The sequence below is a fragment of the Silene latifolia genome, chromosome 8, assembly GCF_048544455.1.
Source record: "Silene latifolia isolate original U9 population chromosome 8, ASM4854445v1, whole genome shotgun sequence".
Lineage (NCBI taxonomy): Eukaryota > Viridiplantae > Streptophyta > Magnoliopsida > Caryophyllales > Caryophyllaceae > Silene > Silene latifolia.
In genome coordinates, this window is record NC_133533.1 from 45,870,445 (window position 1) to 45,878,663 (window position 8,219).

The 8,219-nt window shown below is 42.4% G+C and overlaps 1 non-coding gene across 1 annotated transcript; it reads left to right on the forward strand.

Annotated features, from left to right (window-relative positions):
• Window positions 1-420: 420 nt before the first annotated feature.
• LOC141597774 (small nucleolar RNA R71) lies at window positions 421-527 on the forward strand. Its single transcript, XR_012522991.1, has one exon. It is a non-coding gene; the product is annotated as a small nucleolar RNA R71 (small nucleolar RNA).
• The last annotated feature ends 7,692 nt before the right edge of the window (window positions 528-8,219 follow it).

An 8,219-nucleotide genomic window follows, 5' to 3' on the forward strand; every position in this document is an offset into this window, starting at 1 on the left:
CATTCACTTGTTCATTTGTTCCCCTACATTCACCTTGGTCATGTCCCAAAGTTCCACACTTCTCACATATCCCACTTGGTATTGATGAAGATGCCGTCATGGCATTAACATGATGCTTTGGTGATTTTGAGGCTTCTTCAAGTCTAGTCATAGCTTTTTCAAACTTCAAATTGATGGTATCAATGTGAGCACTAAGTTGAGCACCCAAATTTAGTAATGGAGTCCACTTCATGCTTTCCTCCTCTAGTAGCCTTGCGAGGTCTACTATATTGTGAGTTATGGACCGCCATTTCCTCAATTTTGTTCCAAGTTTGATTGTCATCAACTTCGGTGAACATTCCATTTGATCCTATGTTGAGAATGTTCCTTGAATCTTCATAAAGACCGTTCCAAAATTGTTGTACCAAGAACCACTCGCTAAGTCCATGGTGAGGACATGAGCGACAAATTCCCTTAAACCGCTCCCAAGATTCGTACAAAGATTCTTCATCCCTTTGCTTAAAGCCCGTGATTTGAGCTCTTAGCATGTTAGTCTTTTCCGGTGGATAGAACTTTTTGTAGAAAGCTAGAGCCCACTTCTTCCAAGAATCAATTCCGAGAGTAGCCTTATCAAGGCCTTTCAACCATTGTTTTGCGGTGCCAATTAGAGGAAAAGGAAATAAGACCCATCGAATTTGGTCTTGAGTTACACCGGTTTGAGAAATCGCATCACAATAGTTACAAAAAGTCTCCATATGAGAATGAGGGTCTTCACTAGGCATCCCCCCAAATTGGCTTCTTTCGACTAATTGGATAAATGCGGATTTGGCAATAAAATTTCCGGTTAGATGTTGTGGTGTGGGAGTACCATTGGGTAGGTTCTCCTCGGTGGGTACGGAATGTGATGAAAACTTAGGCATTGTGGGTTGATTTTGTGTTGGATTTTGTGTTGGGTTCTCCTCACCTTCTCTTGCAAAAGGGTTGATGAACTCAATAGTATTTGGTTGAATATCTACAACCTCACTAATACCTCTCAAAGTTCTCCTAGCAAGTCTCCTATTGGTTGTCAAAGTCCTTTCAATTTCGCGATCAAAGGGTAACAAGTCACCTTGTGACCTTCTAGACATGCAAAATATCAAACAACTCGAAAACAATTAGAACAAACCTTGAGGAGTTTTACTTCCCCAAGGCAAAGAAAGACACAACTAATAACAATATAGGAAAATCTAAATCAAGTTAACACCGTCCCCGGCAACGGCGCCATTTTTGGTCGAGTTTACTATTTTTCGGTTACTTGTCGTTAGGAGCACCTAGACCAAAACACAATTTATAACTTCACAAACAACTCTAAAATTAGTAAAGAGGCAAGTAAAGGTCGGATCCCAAGGGACGGGAATTGAGATGAGATTTCTATTGCAACTAGTGGTGTCTTAAGGGTGTCACAATTGGGGTTTGATGTAGAAGATCACTAAACTAAATAGCAATGAAAGTAAACAAGCAAGTTGAATTAAAAGGGATGTAAACAATTGATAAAAGGCACTAGGGTGTCATGGGGTCATAGGGGATTCATGGGAATTGATCATACAAACATATTCTCAAGTTATAAGCAAGCAATTATTGTTGTGATGGATCGAGTTGGTTTATATCTTACAATCCTAGGAAAGTTTGGGTCCCGGAGCCGAATCGATTAGATTGTACAACACCTACAAGTCGACTTAATCTTCCCTACTCAACAATATGCATGGTCTAATGAGACTCGAGTTGGTCTATGTCTTACAAGTCTCATTGAAAAGATAGGTGATGGGTAAAAAATGCAAGGATTCGTAGGCTCACATTTCATCAAACATAACATGTGCATAAGTTGAGATCACAACAAGCAAGCAAATAAGCTATGAAAGCATATTAATTTAAGCATGAATCATCCCCCATCTTGATTTTCCCTAATTACCCATTAACCCTAGCTAAGGTAACTACTCACTCATTATCATATTGAACATGCTAGCAAGGTTGTCAATCATACCAACAAAGTGAAACATGATGAATAAATTAAACTGATTAACAATAATTAAAGAGGGATTAAGAGAATTATACCTACTAATGATTCCAATAATAAAGCAAAGAATAAAAGAAGTACTTGAATGATTGATTGAGAGGTTGTCAATCTCCCAATAATAACCCAAATAATCTTCAATTACCCAAAATAAAGGATGAACAAGAGAGAGATTAAGGAAATAAAACTTGTATTAAAACTTGATTAAATGTTGATTACAAGATTAAAGAGAGATTTGATTGATATTAACTACTCTAAATATTGCTAAGAAGAACATGCTCTTCTAATTAGACTAATAGGGTATTTATAGTGGGGATTAGGTGCATGAATTAGGGTTAACTAAGGGCTTAAATTACGATTAAGTCCCTTGTTGAGGAAACGTCGGTCTCTTTTGGAAGACTCCGGTCTCTAGGGAGACTCCGGTCTCTAGAAAAAGATGTGTATCCTTCCTTGAAGCTTGAAGAAGACAAAATGGGTCTGTCTGGGAATCCGAGCGTCTTTAGCACGGGACGGGCGGATTTGGCGGTCTCTGCCCAGGCGTCCAGGTGGTGAAGACGGGCGTCTTCTGGAGCTTTTGTCCGGGCGTCTTGGGGGTGAAGACGCACGGATTGTGGGGTGAAGACGGGCGTCTTTTAGGCAATCCGCACGGATTGTCAGGCAGTCTTGTTCCTTCTTCTTTTCTTCCTTTTTCTTCATAAAATCCTTGGGGATTTCCTCGGGGATGCAAGGATCTTTTGTCATCATTGCCCATCTACTATAGTATGTACAAAGGCCTTCTAATCTTGTCTCTCCTTGATGCTTGGTCATTGAATTCAATCAATTTAGCCTCATTTTGCCATGAAAATGCAAGGTTTGCACTCCTTTTCTACCAAGGACACAAAACCTCAAAGAATATGCAAAACAAAGAACTAAAGACAATAAATGACCCAAATATGCACTAAAAAGCATGGGAACAAGGCTAATTCGGGGACTAAATATGCTCTAATTATGGTCACATCACTCTTGCAAAACTTGCATCTTTGATTAATATGCCGGATAATATGGTAGAAATGCCTTTATGCATCGAACGATGGTCAGAATCGGCTTATGTGCACCAAATCACAGATGAAGAAGAAATTACAGAGGAACCTTGGTTCCAAGCAATCCTGAACTTTAAACTCAATGGCACCTATCCACCAGATATGGACAAGAGGGGACAACGTGCTATACGCCTACTAGCTTTCCAATACGTCCTCATGCAAAGAGAATTATATGAAAGAATGCCTCTTGGCGTAATCCTGCGCTGCTTTGATCATTCACAGGCACGAAAAGTGATGGAAGAAGTCCATGATGGAGAATGTGGCCCTCACATGAGTGGACCAATGATGGCAAAGAAAATAACACGTTTGGGGTATTATTGGACCACAATAGAATCCGATTGCATCAAGTATGTCGGACATTGTCATAATCGCCAAATTTTCGGAATGTGCAACACGTCCCTCCTTCACTACTCTACACCATGACATCTCCTTGGCCTTTTTCTCAGGGAATTAACATCATCGGAAAGATCACCTAGACGGAATAAGAGGTCACTGTTTCATTTTGGTGGATATCGACTATTTCACCAAATGGGTAGAAGCAGCTTTCTACACTAGTCTCACAGCCAAGAATGTGGCAAAGTTCATACAAACCAACATCATCTGTCGATACGGTTGCCCACATGATATCATTAGTGATAATGGGTCACATTTCCAGGCTGAGACTGAGCAATTGCTAGCCAAGTACAAAATAAAGCATCACCACTCCTCGCCATATAGACCACAAACTAATGGTGCGGTAGAGGCGGCAAACAAGAACGTTGTCACAATCCTCAAGAAAATGATTGACAACTATCGAGATTGGCCAAGCAAGATACCATCTGCCTTATGGGGATATCGCACATCTGTTAGGACGCCCACTGGGGCCACCCCTTCCTATTTGACCTACGGCATGGAAGCCGTGCAACCAGTCGAGCTCGAAATACCATCCTTGCGTATTTTACTCGAAGGTCAAATCCCGGAAGCCGATTGGAAGAAGGATAGATACGAAGAACTTATCCTCCTGGATGAACGAAGATTGTGCGCATTGCATAATGTGCAAACATATCAGGCACGTATCAAACGAGCCTTCAACAAAAGGGTTAAGACAAGGAATATCAAAGAAGGAGACTTGGTCCTCAAATCAATTAGAGCTCTTTTACCTGCCGATCCACGAGGGAAATTCAAACCCAACTGGGCCGGACCATTTCTAGTCAAGTCCATACTTCCAGGGGGTGCGGTTAGGATCACAGACTTAGATGGGAATGAATTTGCCAACCCGACAAACCTCGACCAATTGAAACGTTATTATGCCTAGAATAGGAACAAGACGCGCCTCGCGTAACCCCATGTGTCGCTCCTATGGCACGAAATAAACGGCCCCTGGCCAAGCTAAATAAAGCTAACGTCACCTTGCTCTTGCATTTTGACGATTTGCCATCCTCATATCATCAAATAAATAGAATTGCACTTTAGGAGTAAGTAAAAAGCCCATGCTTATTTTCTAGTTCACTACAAGCTCTTGCTTAGAACAATTATTCTTTTACATTTACTTGAACTACGCGCAAGGATTTGATTTCATTTTTTTAAATGAATACGTAGGCAATCCTTCGCAAGATACAACCCATTATTTTAAATGTAAATAGAAGGACATTTGCATATGCATTTGGAATTCGACAAGAATAATAATAGAAAATCCCAGTGGTTTCATAACCAATCAACCTCTTTTATTTCATTTCTTTTAATAATAATATGCTACATAAAAAAAATAGGCTAGGATTCTAAAAACCCCGCCTTCTTATTACAAACAATAATAATAATAATAATAAATAATAATAAAGACTCAGATTATTCTTCCATTTTCCCTTTGCCTTTGTCATTTTTATCATATTTCTTGTCTCGACCTCGAGCCGGACGCTCTTGCGCCACTTCAGACCTAATCATCAACGGTCTCTCTCGTGGTCTTGCCTTGCCATTCTTATCAACCACCTTTTCCATGGCAGGAGAAGTTTTCGGTTTCTTCGAAGGATGAACAACACGAAACCCGGCTTCTTCCTCTCCCTCAGTCAGATGCTTCTCTTTCTCCTTTTCTACATCATGAACCTTGTAGTCAACAGGCTCACGCTTCCTCAATCTCTCGCGCTCCTTCGGAGTAGTAGCTTTCCTCCACCGCGTATAGGAATCAGACACCCATAGAGCACTAACAGAAGAATTCAAAAACCACACGTTTCTTTGAGCCCATTTGATGGCCCATTCTCTTCGGATTTCAGTGGTAAGGGCCATAGTGGTCTGCGGGACGGTATCAAGCTTCGGAATCATCTGCTTCAATCCAACCTGCCTCATAAACCTCCCCGGGAAGATGCATATCATAAACTCCAAGCCAGGAATGCGCACCGATCGGGTAGGATCCAAGGACGATACTCCAGTGACAGATTTGAGATGCCACCATGGTACGATCCATCTAATCAAGGGGCCATCATCACTCTTCAGTTTGTTTTCCCAATAAGGAAGGTCGCGGTTGGTTTTCCTGTTATCTAACCCCAACATGATCTCTCCTAAACACAGGCATGCTGGGCTCCTACGCAGCTCCATTTGCTCAATTAAGCTCAAGTAACGAGGGTCACCTCTCAAATACTCATCAACAAGCCCTTGAAGAACATATATATGCAGTAGGCAAAATCCGAATGCCCTTCGCCTTGCAACATAGGAAATGGTAGGATCTGCCCTGGTTATGAATCGATCGATGAAGTCTAACATTCGCACTCCTTTTGAGGTCACAAGACGGTCAACCTCAGCTCTTGTCAACCCAAGCAAATCTCTGAACTTATTTTTATACCCTTGAGAAGTAGAGGGTATAGCAGGCAAATGTTCCGAGTCCCAACCACCGATCGCAGCAATTTCTTCGGGAAATGGGCAAATATCGCCTCCAGGAAAGGCAAATACGTGATAATTCGGGTCCCAATAATCAAGACAAGCATCTAGGAATGGTTTGACTACCTTGATCAGCTTCAAACTCAAGATCGATCCAAAATTATAGGCGCCCATATCGTGTTTCTTCACATTAGAGGACTCATTTGTCGACTCTTTCAGACGGATTTCAAGAGTATTCATGATGTATGCTTAATTAGAGAGCTTTTATGTAATAAGACGAGAGAAAGACGGAAGAATTATGTGAATAAAACCTCCCTCGACGTCTATATTTATACTAAAAGCTGTTTCCTAAAATCTGTCAGGACAGACACACTGGGGAACAGGCGCAGCACCTGCTGCGCCTCTTCCTAAGCCTTCTTTCTGTGATTTTCCGCGTTGGATCTTTTCTAATTCCTCCAAGAATAATTTCCTATTCATACGGGTTATTATTTTGGTAAATCCGTCAAATTACCATGTTGCGCGTTTCCTAAATTCGACGGGCACGCAATTCGAGGCAATATCGGCATTTTCGTCATTTCAGCACACTTATACGTTTCTTTTTAATTTTCTTTTTTGGGGAATCATTTCACCAATTTAGATATTCATTTTCAAACTTACACATTTCTTTTTTAATTTTCTTTTTTTGGGGGAGTTATTTCACTCGCATTCCATTTCACATTTCAAACTTATATATTTCTATTTTTTTCTTTTTTTTAGGGGGTAACCCTCCCTACCGTCCGGTCATTTTCAGTAATTTTTTTGCATTTTCGAGTCTTTGTCTTGCGCTAATTTAGGCCATGTGTACAAATGTATATCCTATGTGAATTTCTGTGTAAATGTCGGCAGCATGACGGCGTAAACCGTCATCTACCAAACCTGTTCAAAGCTAACCTGCAGGTACAAACATACAACCCAAGAGCAAAGGCACTCAGGCCATCATATATACAACCAAAAAGGGTATATGTACACCAAACTGGGGGCTCGAGCCCGAAACAATGTGTATAAAGTGCAAAATGAAGGTTCCAAAATGTACAAAAGTCTGTGAAGTACGGCCAACAACAAAAACGACAATGAGCAACAAACTACTGCTGGTCGCCGCCCAACTCGGTGACTCTCGCCTTGAGAGCAGCGATCTCCGTGTCGCGGACTTCTAGCTCCCTCAGCAGGCGAGCTGTCTCCTCCCGAGACTGGGCAAGCTCTCGCTCCAAGTCACGCTCCCTCTACAAACGACAAGAATTGGCTCATGTCAATCATTTCAAACATAAAGAAAGTTAGAAAATTCAAAAATGAAGTAAATGGAAGGTTTATACCTGACGTCCTCGACCGCCAGCAAGTGGCTCGATGGTAGTAGCCCGTAGCCGGTTGGATACCCTCCACAAAACCACGAACCGGGATGGCGCAACCTACATTTCAAGGATCCTCAATAATTTGATAAGTTTAAACAAGTGTATTCTTATACGAAAGCTGATTAAATTGGGGAGCATACCCTCCGAATCGATGATCGCCACTCGCCTAGACCAAAGATCTCTCACCCCGCGTCAAAGTCGCGAACCTCGGAGATCGTCGTCATCCCTGTCGCATCAGTGTACTCGAGGGTCTCGGGGTACGCTGGGGGCTCGATGCCCGCCACCTCAACCTCCTGCAAAATTCAAATGGTTTTAATTAATTGATGATCATTCATCATGTTTTCATATCAATCGAAAAAGAATAAAGCACTTACCACGACTGGCCAGTACGCCAACCTCCCGTAGAGGAACGTCGAGTAGTCCTTACCAGGAAGAAGGAGGGCGTCGCCACCGAAGCCAGCTAAGTCAGCCTCCCTCTCAGCATCGGAAGGCTCCCTGAACATTGTCCGAGGAGGATCAATGGGAATTGTCAAGACATCTCGGGAGCACTGACGAGCCAAGCGCTCGCCCAAGTACCACACAGGACCCATCGACGTCCTCAAAAGCAACCGGCTCGAGCTCCTAGGTCGAAGGACCTCAGCCACAAAAGGAGGAGCGCCAGTGTAGTCCACCCAAGGTATGGGCACCCACTATGAAAAGCAACAAGAGGTCATTCAAATGATCGGTTTCGAAAGAGAGCAATGAAAAAGTGAACAAAGAAAAGTGGCTCGAAGATACTCACGCCGTCCGGCTGCAGAGCGTCGTGGAAGGAACGCTGGCTCTTCTTGCGACACATCACCCAATCCCTCACGACGGGATAAGCTCTCTAATGCGTGAGTT